Here is an 18,641-nt window from a genome sequence, read left to right as displayed (position 1 = left end):
AAATTCTAATAAATTAAAAAGTAGTGGTTCAAGTTTGTGTCTTTAGCTTGTTGAGAAATTTGTATATGAAAATTGATGTATTGGGGAGAGCCTTGCCTTTGCTGTTGCCTTTTTGCTTTTACTTCTTGCCTTTGTTCCTGCTCTCCTCACTGCCATCATCATTGCCCAAAAAAGATCAGCAACATCGGCCCTGCTGGGACCTTTGGAAGCAGCTTCTGCTTCTATTTGGAACTCTGTACCAAAACTTTAGCATGGACTTTAACACTTGTAACTCTTTGCCTTTTGAGACTAAATGTGCCTTTGCAATAAACAACTTTATGGCAACTATTAGCTGCTAGGCTCTTGAAAGAAAACAACCACAACCTGACAAATAGTGCCCTAAGCACCAGAAAAATAACCCACAAAATACCGTGATGATGCAACTCAGGAAAGTTAGACATGCAGAAATAGAAAATGTAGCATAGCACTTCTAAAGTCAGCTTGCTTGCAGCGTTCCAAATACTGACATACAAATCATGAGAAAAACTGTGGTTAAGAGGATGCATATCTAATTTATTCTCTTTTCCGTACTATTTCATATTTTAAATCAATTATTTACAAGATCCTACTGCAGGCCTTACAAGCTGAGAGTGTGACTGTCTCTCCCCCTCTAACAGAGCACTGGTCAGAGCAGCTGCCTTGTTTATTTTCACTCATCATTGTGCCTGCAGTCCTCGACTCCTCCCTGTACTTCTCTAGCCATACACCCAGATCATGGAACACTTTTTCTTGTATTTCACTTGGAGAGCCAAGTGCAGGGTGATTCATGAGATTGATGTGGGAAAAAACAGTTTAACAGCATGCTCTCTGGATTGTCTTTGTCTGCTTTGTCCTTTAGGCAAAATTACTTCATATACTCATTTTCTAGACACATTAGCCAGCCTAAGCTGTACGTGGCAGCTACTGTCTGTTTTGCTCACCTCTACTAAAAGAAATTTGCACATGAGATAATTTCCAAGTTAGTCATGTGCTATGCACTGATCTTACCCACCAAAAGCATACTCATGAGAGCAGATAAACTTCTGAGTCCAAAGATGGCCACTGGCCTTCACAAGTATTTTCTATTTGTGTGCCACCTCAAACTGATGGATCTTAAAAGGCAGAGTCCATCATCAGTGTTATATATACAGCATTTAACACAATTAGGGTATAGCTTACACTAATACAGCATGGTTATGATATACGAAGACAATAATGCTAAAACAGACCATTTTAGACAAATACAGACCTGCTGAAACACTGCATTAGCTACTCATTTTAGGTGAAGAGTTCGAAATAATGCTTTGAATTGGACATGATATATTATGCTGCCTTTTATACTGCAATTATTTTGACTGCCTTATCTATAAATCAAATCCCTAGCATTTCAAACAGATCTATCCTTATAGGATTCCAATTATAATCAATCTGCATTTTAAGAAATATCCTTGAACTATTAAAGTAAGGAAGTCTGAAAGCCATAACAGAGATGACAAATTTTAAAAATTAAACCAGTGTTTACATTTGCATTGAAACACCAGCGTACCTAATGAGTATAGCTACAAAGAATTCTTCCAACCTTCCCTGTCATGCTATGGCACTATGCTACTCTCTCAGCCCAGGTTTTGATTCTCAAAAACACCTCCTAAAACAAGTCAGAAACGATGCACAAGATAACATTTGAACATGAGGAAGTTAGGACTAAACACAAGAAAATACAAGTCCAAAAGACACAACAAAATATATACAACCAGACAATTAGCTAAGGTTTGTAACTTGTTCTACACCCAGAGGAAAGGCAACAGAAATTCCAACATTCATAACTAAAATAATAGCATTAAAACTGAAGAGAAACAAACACCACCAAAAATTACTAGTTCTGTTTTACCACAGGCATCTTAGAAGTGGACTGTAAGACACTGTCAAGCCTTAAAGCTGAAAGAAGAAAAAGTTCAAGATGCGGTTTCCAACATCCCTACTATTTATCAATGTTTCTTTGAATTACAGGAAACAAACCACTCCGCAACTGCATAAACCAATTCAAATTAGCACTAATTTACTGTCATCCCTATTCCACCATTGTCTGTGCTCCTTCTACCTCCTCAGATGGATTTACTGTCATCCCTATTCCACCATTGTCTGTGCTCCTTCCATCCCCTTTGAGATGGCATGCAGAGATGTGTGAATCCACCTGGAAAAATAATTCACTGAGATAAACGTAATGAAAACTGAAGTGCATCCTCCTGAAGTCATAAATGCAAGGTTTTCCCCATTACAGCAGAGTTGGCAGAACATAACGGGCAGAAACCACCAGGAGAGTTAGAACAGCTGCAGCCCTGTGGTCTGTTCAATAACAGTTTTGGCTCCTCAACTTTTATGATGTATCATTAGATCATAAAAAATAAAAGAGAAGTTATCTATAAGCATGGCATTTGAAGAAACTCTTGCAAATTAGCATTTGACGAAGTGTCTTGTACAGTAATGTACTCAGGCATGATGGAATGCCCTGGAGAACATCACTCTACTGGACCCCAACAGTGGCAGATCAGATCAGCTTAAGCAGTTTTCTAAATGCTACAACTTCTCTCAGGGTTTATTTCTTCATCTTGCTTTTCTCACCTCATCATAAGTCTGGCTTCCCACTACTCCAGGGAGCAACTACATAACACTTCTTCCTAAATTTTCATTATCACAAATTATCCTTCCCCAGCCCAAATCGCTTTCTCTGGTTGGAAACCTCATGCTCCAGTTTTTTCAGAGAATCAAAAGAGCTGAAGCGCTTAAACATCTCCTGAATATAGCCAACAGACTTCAGCATTCAGAAAGGCTTCAACAATATTAAGGAATCACTAAAATTACAGACTGATTTTATCCATTTCAAACTAAAACTCATCTGACAGTATCCCAAGCATATGAATGGATTTTACTGCAGCAGTAAGTCAAAGGATTCTGTTGTCTTAGTCAGTGATAAGTGAGACATCTCACATGAAACTCAGCTCTCACTCCAGAATACGGAAACTAAAGATCACAGCACTTAAGCAGTATAACATTACCTGAGGAAGTTATCTAGAAATTAGAAAAGCAAGACGTATGCTTGCAGCGAGGCAAAATACTTCACGACCACTGAGGTTAGCTCGGTTGATGAGAGCATGATGGTAAGAATGCCCAGGACATGGGTTTTATACCTGAATCAGCTGTTCTCTTAAGAGTGGGACTCCGTGATCTTTCTGAGTCCCTTCCAATTCAGAATATTCTGTGATTCTATGTGTTATTTAAAATATGTCACAAGTTTTAATGGCATGCATTTAGGACAAATTGCTACATCATTCTAGTTAATGAATGCTACACAAAATGACACAAGGGTCCACCTGAATACTACAGCTGGCAAAATTCGACATGATCCTACCTCCCAGCAGGAACCAACTAAACCTGCATGAAATCATGATTCTGCATGCTGCATTGAGAGCAAAGAAAATTCTAGTTATACCACCTAGACTGTCTGAAAAAAGGTTTCCATTTCTCTGACAGCAAAATGTAATTCAGCAAGAGCCTAACATGACAGTTCTTTTGAAAAGGACATGGGGCTCAAATAAAATCATCTGCTGCAGCTCTAAAATGAAGACCTCGCCTTCCCATCTAGGATAGAGGCAGCTAACCTGCATGTAATCTGAAAGCCATGTTCACAGTCCATTTTTAGCTTAAATAGCTTTGTGCCACATGTGCAATGAGGAAAATCACCTGCAACAGAAGAGCAAGACTGACAGCTAGCATTGATATCACTAAAAAAACTGGTTCAGCTCCATCACCAGAGCTCATCTGTCAACATCTTTTCTTCCCATGTTTCTTTCAGCAGTGAGCAAATCCAGTTCAAAATTGGCCAGAACTTCTCTGCTCACGTATCTGCATAGATATAACTGATTTTAAATGACTAAAATTATCCTGTGAATCTCAGAAAACACAAATTTCTCTCAAACTGAGTGAAAAACATGAAAAAAACTAAAATCCATTCTTCTGCAAAACTATGAGTATTAATATTATCATGTCACTATGTCAGCTAATTGTGCCAGCTAATTGTCCTGCCAAAAGGTTAAACAACATTCTTGCAGTTATTTCTTAATTTCTTTTCTCAAAAGTTCTTCCTTAACTTAAACTATTAACCTGAGACACCATGAAATACCAGTACTAAGTTCCACAATAAATTTTCATGAGATGTTGCTTCTCCTCAGTTTAGTTGCTAGCACCCTGCACAACCTTCTGATCACAAGCTACTAGTGAAATGAGTCCCAAGTTTAGGAATCATCCATTCCTGAAGAATTTCAGATTTTTATCTAGGAAATAAATACTAACTTCAAAGGAATTTTCTCCAAAAATACTCTTGGGAAGACTACGATGAATATCCTACTTTTCAAGAGCCACAAAGTCAGAGTTCAAGTAGTCTGGCTCAAAGGATATTCAGAGACTGGCTACACCACCATAAAATAGCATCAGATATTTCTAGGACATTCCTACCAGACACAACAAAAAATGTACAACAATTTATTAACCCAATGAGATGCAGAAGCGCCTGTGTGAATGCTTCTTAAATAATGAATTATGGGGGAATGCAGTCTATGAAATCAAAAAACTAGAAATGGAAAGCTGAATATTAAGGAATAGTGACCCCTAAGAATGATGGCCTGGCATCACTTAAGTCACATTTCCCATGGCAACTACTGATGACTGTCCTACTCCTGGTGTAAAGTCCCCTCTCCTGTTACACTTTGTAAAATCATGAAAAAGGGATACCTTTGCTCTTGCTTATTTTGACAGTGATTCCCTGAGTAGCACAAAACCAGACTTCTGGATTCAAGAAGACTCTGTCTCTGAAGAGTCTAGTAAAGGGAGAGGTTTTTTGCTTTTCTGTTTGCTTTTTTAAGCAAGTATATAGTGACACTGTACTGATATCTGAATGCATATCTGACTGGTCTTTCCTGCTCTGATTACACAGGTAGATGGTCAAATTGGTGCATGTTTAATTTGCAGAACTTGTCTCTATGACTTTGCCAGGAAAAAGACTGAATAATGGGGATTTAGAGGCCACCCTAAAAAAATATTTCAATCTTCATTCTCAAGAAGGCTTTTCTCTTGTAATTGGAGCCAAAATCTCTCATGAAAAAGATTAACAAGGGATTTGGGGTCCCCTGAAGTTTTACTTTGGAGGAGTAAAGAGATCTATTGGCTCAAAGACATTTCCCAGTTGCCAGTGACTGACGGACTTGTTTCTGACCCAATCTGCTAACTGGCTGCATGACTGCATAAACAGTTCAGAAAGGTGCAGAGCAACAAAGAGAACGCTGTTTGCCACATACTGCTTATACAAAGTAACAAAAAATAGGATTTTAAATAGGATCTTAAAAAAGCCCACAGCACCCTTTTATGTAATTGAAAAAATTACAGTGAAATTACTGCACGCTTCCTCCATAATTTCAAATTAAATAGCCGAATCTTTAAGAGCTTAGAACAAAATACTAGCTTTTTCAAACATTTAAAAGGCAGTACAGTGTTTTGCTACCAAAATTATAATTCTAAGAGAATATAAGACAAGTCTTTTTAAGTTACTTTCCAATACACCTCCAAAGTACTTTACATTCAGCTCCTTAAAATGTGTTTTCATTATGTGCAACCAAACTGGTTTTGGTTCAGTTGTATCAACTTCAGAAATTATTCCCCAGTTTGTATCTTTAGAAATCAAGAGAGAGAATGACTGAAAATTAAGAGGGATGACATTCTGAAGTTACTACTCTAAAGAAACAGACATAATCCACTCTAATTTCCTCTCATTATCCTAACTGAAGGGGAAAAAAAAAAGGCAGCACAGAACAACATCATAACCTAACCAAGGCTCCAACAACCAAAACTGAACAAGCAGAAAAGCAGGCTACTTCTTGAGAGCAAAGATCTTTTCAGAGATCCAGGTCCATGAATGATGTGCTTTCTACATACAGAATTCTTCAGGGAGGAAAAAGATTAAAAAAAAAAAAAAACGAGGTGAGCCAGTCTTCCCCACAGATCATTTTACAGTCTGGTAGTCAGGGCAGATTTGGTTTTGTACCTGACAAGGCTTATGAGAATTCGGACTGAACTGCAAGAAACAGAAGACTATCAGGACAGGATGTCACCTATGCTGGGAAAACAACGTAAAACAAAACCAGCTTGTTCCTTCAAAGGAAAATTGTACACACACTGACCCACAGTATAGGACTTAGGAATCAACTATATTGGTATCTTTTATAGCTATGACTAAGTCATCTAGAAAGGGAAGAGGTCTTCTGAATAGTCACTGAATCCAACCACAGGTTAAGACATTTCCCTCCATAACAGAGGCTTCATGCACGACTCAGGGATGCAGAGCTCTGCTCACCTAAGCACACAGGAAGGCACAGTGGCAGAGTCTGGATACCAGAGGAAGTACAACACATGGATGAATTTGTAGGCGTATTTCACTGGACCTGCAGTTGACTGGAAGTCCTGGTTGCCTATGCATTTATGTTGAAGTAAGGTCTCTGCCTCATGTCTCATATTCACTCCAACCACAAGTCAAGTGAAATGTGACTACGAATATCTTTCAGAAGTCAGATTTTGCTCACAGCAAAACTCTCCTGTTTAAAATCAACATGATCCTCAGAGATCAAACACAGAAAGAATGCTCTAATCTCCATAAGAAAAGTAAACAAACCATATGGCAGAAAGTTTCAGGCTGCTAAAGCTGAACTATTCCTCTAAGAAGGATTACTGCTGGCATGTATAGGACCTGTAGGATTTCATGGCACAAAAGCCTGCTTTGTTCAATAGATGTAACCTAAACACTTGCACTCTTCTTTTTACCTATATGTAGGTAAAAAAACACTAATTCCAAACCTTTCATATTTTTATGTATTTCACAATTTTAGATTATATTTTTATTTGTAGGATTATTACTTCAATTTTAAATACTACACAAATACCTGAGCTTAGTATCGTTTAATAAAGCATCTCAAAAGTGTTTGTACTATAAAGTTAAGACAAATTTAATTGGAGCTCAGCAGCTAAGTACTTGGGAAACAGCACACTGAAACAACCATCCATTAACTGTTGGGCACTTCAGCAGATAGAAAGAACTTCCCTTCTTTTAGTTCATTAATTTAGATCTGCTGAATCATCTATTCCATGTATCCAATATTAAAAACCAAACTGGGAACCAAGAGCAACATTAAAGCTTGGAGTGTTTTTTCTTTCAGTATATTAATAATTAAAATACTGAAGGTCATTATAAACACACGCAGTTGATTCAGTAACAGAAGACCACTTTTTTCCAAATAAATTTGACGAGTCTGAAGGGATTTTTTTGTTGTTGTTGTAACGACAATACTAAAAATTTAGCAAGATGTAGAAAGTGAGGGCTTTGTAAACCTTTAATCTAATTCTTCTTTCCATCAAAATGCAGCTGGACATAATAATGAATGAAACAAATCAGAAGGCATAACTCACCATTCTCCTAATCAAAATGCACAAAGAACTGTAATCAACGCACAGAGGCTATACAATGCCATCATAATGATCACCAATTATTAGATAGAACGCATTCTCCTAGCTAGAGCAAATTATACTAAACAAGAATAATGTATTTTTCTGAAAAAAACTGAAAAACAGAAATGTAAAACCAGATTAAAACTGATTGCCTAAATGAGAGTGCTCAACTTTGATGATTAAATAAATTATCTTTTCATCATCAGTTAAGTTTCTATGTTTCATCATAGAAACAAAGGACTAGAAACAATTTCCTAAATCTGGAGCCCACTTTGCAGCTATCACTGATAAAACAAAACACACAATCACTTCAAAACAGAGTGCAGTCAGTCTTAGAGCAGGTATTTGTCATCACAATTCCTACTGGGAAAATGACCCAAGGACCTTTTTTCCTGATTGTTTCAGGCTTTTGCACAGTTCAATATACAAATATTTACATAATCAAACAAATCCACCCTCCCATTCCTTTCCTTGCTTACCTGGATTGTGACAAAGCAACTGTATTTTCATTCAGTTTTTTTTTTAGCATCACACACTGATGTGAGCCCTTCTGAGTCAGCTCCAGTTTTGATTTCACCCTTCTTAAATCGTGGAGCACCAAAAGCATGTGCAGTACCCCATCTAATGCCTCAGCAGCCCCTGTGGGACTGACTGCTCTTCATGTAAGACCAGACCTGTGCCCAGAAGTTTCTCAGTTACTTCATGTTGGCAGTTTGGGGATCTCACCGTCACCCAACTCCACCCCACAGAATTTTCAAATCAGATGCTCCTCCTTGAAGGAAAAGATACTCTGAGTATAACCCCACATACATTAACTTCCATTTTTTACTTCTATTTTTTTTTTTTAGCTTATTACTTCAATTCCCATGGTTCTTAAACTTTTCTTGCATAATCTTCCTGTGTACTAATTAAACCTCACATATTCATCAATGGTTTCATCATCCTAATTTTAAAATTTGCCTAGGCAGATAAGATCTACTTCCTGTCTACGACATTAGTTTTCTTATCAAAACGACCAGATTAGCATGACACCACTTGGAAAACTCATTTTGCATTTTAACATTTCTCCTTGGTTTCCACCATTCCTTCAAATGTCTTCCAAAGCTTCACCAATAGCTCTCTATAGTTTAGAACTGGACACAACATTTTGCACATTTTTACATCAGCATTGCTGATGTACTTGCTATATTCAGGAGGTATCTATTCTCAAATGATACCACTCCTACTAACAAGACTGCCTCAGACATTTAAAGGTAAGTGTCAGTTTCTGAGTAGGCTTTTCTAAAATCCTGCAAAGGAGATCTCGGAATTGATTTACTGAAATATGCAATCTGCATTTATCACAGTTTTGGTAATTCCTAATTCTAAATTATCCTTGTCCCTTACAATTTGGGCTTTTTTTTTTTTTTTAAATCTTTCTGGGTTAAAAATCATTGTCCTTATGGAAAATTATTTTTAAGACTTTTTTTCTGGTGAGTGCCAAGCATTGAATATCTGTGAATATCTGAGAAATATCTGTGCTATTTCCTCTGAGATTGTAGCTACTATTCCTTGGAGCTGACTTTGAAAACCATACATTCTAGCAAATCAGTCTCAGATCATTCTCAGATCTTTATTTTCTTCGTACCAAATGGTTACAACTTTTTTCTCATTTTTCAATCTGTGTATTTCTATTATCTCTTTTAAAGCACACTAAGTCCCAGCCTGTTCATGTTTTAGCTATTCTCAGCTAAGGTTCACCTTTTAATTGGTAACATGACATTCCTTCCTCAGCTCTTGCTGCTGCTTGTTGCAGGGTCTCTGCTTACTCCTAGCAGCCTTTTCGAGGTAAGTGTCCATGCAATCAGATCACATCCTTGAAGTTTTCTGATGTCTGAAAGACTCCAATAGTATTAACATTTTTCATTAAAACAGATTCTCTTTGTATTCAAGGCAGAGCAAGCTTGTTTAGACAAATTTTCAAATTACTTCCTTCTGAAATCCTAAACTTTACTCCAGATTCATGAATTTTAAACAAACCTCTATGTAGGATTTTCTTCTTTTGCTGTATATGCAGGCAAATTTGCATGACTAAACAAAGGCTAGCTCTAACACTTATGTACAGCGTCAGCACACCAATTTCTTCTGCTTTCCCCAAATTTTGATTTGTTACAGTTGTTAATTCCTATCTTCAATGTGGCCAGCCTGAGTTTCTATTAAAAATCCTGCAGTCAAAATATTTCCCTGTATCCTTCAACTTGGTATTAAAAGGTATAGACACCACTAAACAAAATCATGAGTCTCCAATCATCTGAATAGCCTAGTTCCTTCTTTGGAAGAAATTAAGGTAGATCTATAAAACAGTTTTACAAAATATTTTAAATAATATATGGACTGCACACTTTGGTAAACGACTTGTTTTTAAAGAATGAACTTCTCTTTCTACAGCAACACCCAAAGTTTATTTGGATCTTTCATGTGGACAATATCCTACATTGAGTATGTGTCTCCAGTCTCTTCCTTGTACAGACATTTCTCAAATACACATTACTTTTAAGCATGCATGAGTTAATTACACTTTTGCCCATGAGAAATTTTTCTCTTTCAGATTAGGCCTTTTCCTTGTTCCCTTTGAAAAAAAACAGCAAGAATTTCAAATTTATTTTATCGTTTCTTTGTGGGTAAAGAAAACATTGCAAAGATGATTATTCCAGACAGGGTATTGGGTATAACAAAGGAGCCACTGAAGGTGGAATAGCAGAGGAATCAGAGTATGAGAGTAAGGAAGTGTGGTATTCCACTATCAATTGCCACAATTAAGCAAACACAGCTATCAGTTAAGAATGAAGATTTTAAGACCTTGAACAGAAATTTACTTCTGTGAAGACAGCTTCTTCCTTAACTTGGCAGCTTCCCAACTACTGTGTAAACCTAAGTCTCATTCTGCATTCTTCAGCAGATAACTGGTATTTTTAGAGTCACACTGGTCAAAGTCTGTTCCAGGACACTCAGCATAAATTTGGGTTTAACTTTCAGTGAGCAGCTCAACTCTTCATTGCTTTGAAAAGCAGAAAGTTAAGATAACACACATAACAAAGATTATCAGAATAATATATGCTGAATACAGAGGTGTAACATCTAGCTCACAGAGTCAATGCTGAAAAGCCACTTGGTTTTCATAATGTCCTTTCCAGGGCTCCAGATTCCAGAAAGACCAACTGATACTCAGCACTGAATCTGACTCCATGTGTGAGCACTGAAATCACCAAACCGTTCCAGAGCACAGACAGCACCACTCTGATACCTACAATAATCACCATCTTCTAGTCCTACTGGGCTAAGGGAGCTCTGCCACGGCATGCAGAAGGAGTGGTACCGGGATCGTTTTAAATACCTACATAAATTCATAGCTCTTGCAGAGCTGGCTCGTCCACGCTGTCTCTGTAGCCTGTTATGGGAACACAGTGCAAAATTTTCAAGGTTTATCCAGCAACATTTCTGATCCAGCATAGGTACAGCACTTCATCTAAGAAAAGCAACTGTACTGTTATCCCCGAGAGCTACATGTACACAAACCTGGGGTTTATATCTGCACTTAGGTAATCTGCTCCCTAATAGCCAACTTCTGCATGACATAATTTGAAGTGGGGTTTGTATTTACAGGGCAACTTCTGCAGATTACAATTAATTGAGTTAGTGATTAATTGAACACTGAATAACCACAACTTGTTTCCTGGTAAGAACACATTATTTCCAAATGATAGCTTGGTCAAATGCTGACAAATGTCAAACAATTATTAGAGTTTTGACATTTTTTGGTACTGTGGTCTAAGCATCTATATTAAAATGTTCCGTTTTTTTCCCTAACCATGAAGACTTTAAAAAAATTAGATACCCAAGTAATCCAGCTAGCTAATCTTTACTAATTATTTCTTTCAGAACTCCAGAATAGGCACCCTACACCACAACACCTGAGATTAAAAGGCACATAACAATAGCCACATTGCCATACATTTAATTGGTTCACAACTGAGGAATTACTCTTACAGAAAACATTTCTAGAAGACAGATTTGTACTTACTATACAATATAAAAATTAATTTAGCTACAGAAATTAGTTTCAAATTCAAATATGACTGCCAGTCATCTTGCAATGACCTGACAGTCAGAAATAAATTCAGAAGCCTGTTCACAACACTGCTTAATGCCCGGTGGTAAGAGCATAGGAAAGGAGGCTGAAGGTGACTTCAAACAGGTGACTTGCACTGTTCAAAGAATGAGACACTTGAATTATTATTCTTGTTTAGATTATCTCACACCAGACTGAGAAAAAAATATGCTAGAGAGGATAACAGATTATTCAAAAACCATGACAGAACTACCACCTACAGCTCTTATGAGCAAAATACAAGACACTTTCTTCCTAAAGAGGAAACAATGCATAGTTTTGGTAGAATTAGTTTCAAGTTGTGCAAACAAATGGCATGTTAAAACCAATGCTGTTAAACACTCATTTGTATTTGGGAACAATATCCATTGCAAACAGCCGCTCCTCAATTTAACACCAGCAACACTGAAAGTCAAGTCCTTATAAACACCAACATTGGTGGCATCATTTATCATTGGGGCATATACCCACATTGAGGGAGGTCTAACCATAAAGTACCTTGCATTAAGGTTTCAAAACTCAAGCTCTAACATTTTATGACCTACTGGGAAGTACACACAATCTGCAAAGCAACAACATCTAATATGGAAAGCTAATCAAGAGACCTACTATTTCAAAAAATGCTAATATGGAAAGCTAATCAAGAGATCTACTATTTCAAAAAATGAAAACCTCCCATCACAACCATCATCACTGACCTAACACCAAATGTTTAGGTTAAACCCCCATATACAATTTTTTTTTTTGCACAGAAAACTTATTGCTTGAGTGTAGACACTCACACCTTCTGGGTGTTTTTTCTCCCTGTCAGAGAAAACTAATCTAACAGGGTGAAGAGTTTGGCAGGAATCAACAGCAGCAGCTAGGAAGTGCATATACCAAAGAAGCAGAAGTGAAATGAACACACCCAGAGCAGAGACAGTATTACAAGGCTGAGGGCACTCCCCAACACAGCCACGCTTGGCCTGGCTGCGTTTCTTTCCAGGACAGACTTCCAGGAGCTACATGCCTTCCTCTGTCCTACTAACAGGAGACACAGTCTGAGCAGAGTTATCAAAGGGGGCCATGTAACACAACAGCTCTGGTCCTCAACCCAGACTCAAACAGCTGGGAGAGTACAGAAGAGTTCCTGAGAGCGCATTTTCCAGTTTCAGCCATGGATAAGGACTTCCATAGATCCAATCTCAGCTTCAAAAAGTAAGAACTGGAGAGCCTGCCTCACCATTCCAAAGGATTGCTATTACACCCTGTGTCATGATACTTTGTGTGGTATCCATGCTGCAGAAGCCTCTGATCCCTTTCAGTACTATTTCTACAGTTCAGCATTTAATCTCCAATCCAAAACTAGTTGTATAGGAGTGATAAGCTTCAGAGTCAAATCAGATTGGAAAAAATAAAGCATAACTGAAGGAGACTATCTAATTTTGGGGAAGTGAATACACACTCAAAATTGTTACTCAGATTTAGGTTAAGTACAAACACCCATTCTCCTTCAGCCTGACCTCCAACGCTCTTCATTTTGCAGATTACGCAAATCTTAAAAATGGTGACACCAGGAAAAAGGGCATAATCTCAGGCTGACAAGTTGCTGTGATGAATCCCTTCTAATGATGAGATGTAAATAATACTTTATTTGCCTGAAAATGCCTTAAGCCATTGTTTAAGCACTACAGATTTTCATGGGAGGCAGCACTGAAAGAGTAACAAACATGCATTTAAATACTAACACTAAAGCACGATGATCATTAACGGTTAAATTCTTGAGCAAATTTTCCAGTTATGTACATTTAATACAGGATCATTTTTTTTTCATCAATAAAAGATACTTATTAAAAAATGCTAGTTGATGTTTAAACTCTTACTATTTTAACAACTTCCCAAGAACATATGTAACTAGGAACTATGTAACTAGAACTACCTATTTTGTCAAGTGCTGGCAATGCTGTTCTCTATTGAAATAACTGTCAACTAATTTAAACAGGAACTTTCATTTTTCACGGCAGGTTAAAAAAATTATCATGTTCTTCAGATGAAGACAATCAACTGGTGAAGCCCCATTTAAAACCTATTTCAGATATTCACTTAAACTGAAACACTGAGAATACATACTCTATTTCCAATATGTTTTGCATTGTTACAACTACTGATTTCAAGTCTAGACGTAACTGAAACTTCAGAATTACTGCATCAGTTATTTTTTTCATAATGATACAGAGTAGTAGCACAAAACCCATTTTAAAAATAACTGGCTTTACACTGTGAATTTTTGCAATATAGCAGTCTAGACTTGGTGAACACTGCCTTTTTTGCGAGATTCTAAGATACACTCCATTCATCTACCCTCTCTGCATATTAAAATACATTTTAAGAATGTCTATTCAGCCTGCCACCATGGGAAAGAAAACAACAAAACACAGGAATCATGAATTTCAGAAACTAAATTTCGGTATTTGTCACTGTTTTACTATGCACAGATGCTAGCAAGTAACTTCAGTTTGGCCATATGTAACACACGAATACTTGCTTATGTCCAAAGACTTAAGAATTAAAGGTCAAGCAGTGGTTTAAAACAGGTATAATCATATACTTAAGCTGGTTTTTTTCCATGAAATAAGGAGGTTCTGTCTTTGAAGCTAATGCCTTGCTGCAGTACTATTCAAGTTCAACAGAGAAAATACCTTCCAATTTTTCCTTCCTGTAGTTAACACCTGAAAGAAGCTCAATTAATTTGTTTTATAACACATTATTTATTAAAGACATCTACTACACCATACTCATTTACAGTCATGTTCAAACACGTAACTAAAAAGGCTCTGAGTTCAGGACAACTGGATCAAATTTAGCCAGGGTCTTTCATGCCATATTATATTCCAGTGAAAGCTATTCTGGGAAGAGAGAGGGACAAAGCTGGAGCAAAACTGTTTTGGCCACACAATTATGGGAATACTGCCATTATTCAGGGATCAGGAAATAGGAAAAGTCACAAAAATTACTTCCTTACCTATATTTGCTAGAAATAAAGGAAAGATCTTCCTGATCTCTAGTAAAAATGCTTATGATGTCAAAATATTGGATGGTTTGAATCCAGGATATTAAAATAGCTCTACCTTTTGAAGTAGAAATTTTGGTGTTTTTTTATTTTTAAAAATTGATATCCCTTACAAGTCTAGAGATCAACAATACTGTCTGTTTTACTCTAGTCCTCATTCCACCAGCCTAAAACCAGATATATGTACTTCTTACACTGAACTGGGTTATGCAGTTGTTTTGCATCTTTTGTAATTCCTTTCTCTCACTCATGCTGGCAAAACTTCAGGAGTTATTTTGGGAAGTAAAAGACTTTGAGAGCCTTTAACAGCCAAACTGATTACAGTATTTTTTGTATGTCCTGAAAACTAACATTTGTCATTAAAATTTGTAAATAGAACGGAAAAAAGTTTGTATTACTAAAAGTTTGTACTATTACACTAAAATTTATAAGTGAAAGTTAGAAAAATATGACGCATAATATTACAGTAACACCAGAGTTAACACTAAACAAATCCAAGTGTTTGGTGAGAACAGTGTTGAGTTTGAATCATAGAGAAGTCATTTACGTCCTCCTTGTACACAAGATATTACTGTATAATGAAAAAAAGAAACTAAACAGGAAACCAACTCTCATATTTATACAAGCTACTTTACGTAACAGCAGAAACTTCTGATTTTATCCAGGTAAGGTAAGGAGGAAAATAACTTGCTTTATTCTTTAAAAGATGTGTCCACAGGCAAGTAGCAAGTTTGATTTAACATGTCCAAGGGTTTGGCTCTTTTGGATTATAACTGGAATATCCTTTGTCATAAACCACACAGCTTCAGATTCTGTTGACAATACTTTTATGCACTCAGAGATCTAACAGATATACTCCCTCTAAGAAAACCACATGTTGCTACCTTCAACCAGACACTTTTTCCACTGCCAGCTCTCCAGAACTCGAACCTACACTATTAAAAAATATCTACTAGTAAGGAATAAACACATTTCATAAAAGAAGAAAGGTGTAGATTTGTACACTGCAGATTTATCCTATGATATCAGAAGGTTTTTCCCCTCTTTTTTTAGGGCCTTAGAAATATATACATAACATTCACGACTTCTCACCCCCTCAGTAACAGTACTAACCAAATACTGCTACTGGCATTGACAGTTACCCAACAGATAAAAATTCTCAAATTTGCTTAAAAGAAAATATCATTATTGAAAGTTTCAGTCCTAAAAACACAGGGTGTTGCTACAGAAGAAAAACCTTTACAGTATACTATAAAGAAAGGTTAGAAAACATGATTATGGGAGAAAGAAATAGACCATGCTGCTTTCATTCATGTAGCAGTGATGTCAGTGCCTGCAATGGTAGCTGCTCTGACCTGTAGAGGCTCAAAGCTGGAGTGTTTTCACAGAAATCTCCTCCATAAAAGAACCTCTAGCAAATCGCTAAAATACCCACACAAAATGGCCAGTTCAAGGCATCTAAACTGAAAAAGGCTGAAAGGAGGTGGGGAAGGGACAGGTGTCTTAAGAGAATAACATCTATCCATGAGAATCATAAGCAGTCGCCAGAACAAGTATATTCGTGAAACAATCCAAGTCAGACTGCAGAGTCAAAGACAAACACATCTCCCGCACTGGTGAGAAAAACAACAGGATTAAACCTAGAGCCTAAGCTCACATCTTACAGCAGTGGGAAATGGCTTTTAAAAACTGACATAAACTTAATCAAGTCACTTCCCCAAGACTTGCATATAGATAACAACTATAAATAGCTGAAGTAGCACTATTTAACAAGCCACAGCAAAATGATCCATGTCTGAAAATGGAACATTGAAATTTTTTTCAAGCCCTCCATTATTACTGCAGTAGTCCTCCAGTTCAGCAATCAACTTTCTATATATTCTTATCACCATATACACTACGAACATGTTTTTAGTGTCCGCATGTCATGCACTAAAATGCTGAGAACAAGCAGGGAAACAAAGACAAAGTACTGCCCCATGGCATGGAACTATATTCCAAATACTGTAAAAACAGCTCTAGTTTTGAGGGGGTGGGGGGATAGATGAAGGGGAGGCTTAGTAACCTTTTTTTCACTTGTAAGACTGAAGAAATAGAGTATCTTATTACTCTCGCCCCCTAGAAAATGGTGCCTGTATTTCAGTAAAATAAAGCTGTTGACGTGTGCAATTGTGGTCATTATTAGGGCGATCACGTTGTTTTCATTCATTCATTCAGGATTTGCTAAAGGATGTCAGCTTCTGCAGCAGCAGCTGGCTTGACCTGGAGGAGGGGGAACGAATTCTTTGCAGTGCATACAGATTACAGGGTGCATTTCTCGACGGATCGTTTATGATTTTATACACTGCACTCATTAAACCAAATCAAGCTCTGTGTGCTGCTGACGCAGTTCACCAGGAGGCAAGCTCAAACAAGTTTAATGACAGAAAAGTCATTCAGTACTAATTTACAGTCTGATTTATTAAGGCTAAAATAGCCCACAGATGAAGAAGACTGAAACCACTTTCTAAAATTAAAGTTTCCCCTCCAACAAAAAAATCTGTACACATTAATGAAGTACTTCACAGCTTTGCAGTATTTTTCTGGTTTGCAGGTAACTGCCCATATTCCTCCCTCTTCAATGCAAGTGTAGGCTTTATACACTGCACCACTACAATGTTTTCCTCCGGGTTCCCATAATAATTTACTGCTCATCATCAGCACCATCACTACTCACACACACAGATATTTTGGGTTTTCCTAGTTTCCCATTAGCATTTCCCAATGGTTTAAGAGGCAAAAGGGAAATCTACAATTTAGTGCTTCATATAGTCAGAAAAATACAATCTTTTAAATAGAGCTTGAATGAATTAAAAATCACAGAAGCTCAGTTCCATTTTCAAGCATGCAAAACCCTCTGCAGAAATACACTGCCTTTTTGAAAAATACATTACAAAGCATCTCTGGTCAGATTATAACACAATCAATTAGGTCATCTGCATAAGCAGATGCATAGGGCAAATAAACTCTATTTGTAACCAGCAGTGACATTTTGCTCATTTGTAAGATGCTGCCACTGACTTAGGACGATTCTGATGACAGATCTGCCCAAGTTACAAATACTACAGACAACAAGGGTTGACTACACATAAAAACTGAAGAGGAAAGAATGTAAGATTCCACTGCTACAACACATGCTGGCACCCAACGCAGACCACAATTTGCCACAGAAATCACACACATTAAGACTTATGGAAGGGACAGAAAAAGCAAGTGGTACTGAACCACAGAAAGCATTCACAGGAAGAGATGATGTGCAATACCTGATAGCTACAGGAGGACAACATAAAAAGTGCATTTAGTCCAATTCATTCAACTCTTCAAGTGATGGGGGAAGGCAGAAGGGAGTGGGGGAGGTAAGATGGCCACTGCCACTTTAACACATTCAATAATTTAACAGACAACCTGACGCAGGTTAAGTTGGACTTGCTGGGAATCAATTTTACATTTTGAACTTTACAGGTCTATTTTCGCTACACTGGGGGCTGGTTTGTTGCGGGTTCTGTTCGGTTGAGAGTTTTACAGTCTCAAGGATTCAGTACTAAAAATCATAAGGAGATAGACTTGATTTTAAGCACACCAATATGGGAATTTCCTTGTTTTGGAGCCTGTGCTTGAAAACATCACTTCTCTTAACCCATGATCTTACAAAAACGCAAGTCTTTTAAGAAACCGACCTCTGTAGAAAGGAGAGCATTTGAGGCTTGGTTTTAACACACACTTCAGAACTGGGTTGTGACACCCCAGATATAAATCTGATTCATCGTCACCCCTACTAAATAGTTACAGCTGGAGACAGGGAAGCGGGTCAATTTTAGGCTCGTTTCCCTACTGCAGCCCTCC

At 37.3% G+C, this 18,641-nt stretch overlaps 1 protein-coding gene across 1 annotated transcript in view; it reads right to left on the bottom strand.

Moving 5' to 3' along the window:
* GLCCI1 (glucocorticoid induced 1) overlaps window positions 1-18,641 on the bottom strand; it is a 54,419-nt gene that overhangs the window by 34,810 nt on the left and 968 nt on the right. The gene's annotated exons all lie outside the window — the stretch shown is intronic.

Source organism: Cinclus cinclus, chromosome 1 (assembly GCF_963662255.1).
Source record: "Cinclus cinclus chromosome 1, bCinCin1.1, whole genome shotgun sequence".
In the NCBI taxonomy this organism is placed as follows: Eukaryota; Metazoa; Chordata; class Aves; order Passeriformes; family Cinclidae; genus Cinclus; species Cinclus cinclus.
This window is presented reverse-complemented; position numbering and strand designations above follow the sequence as displayed.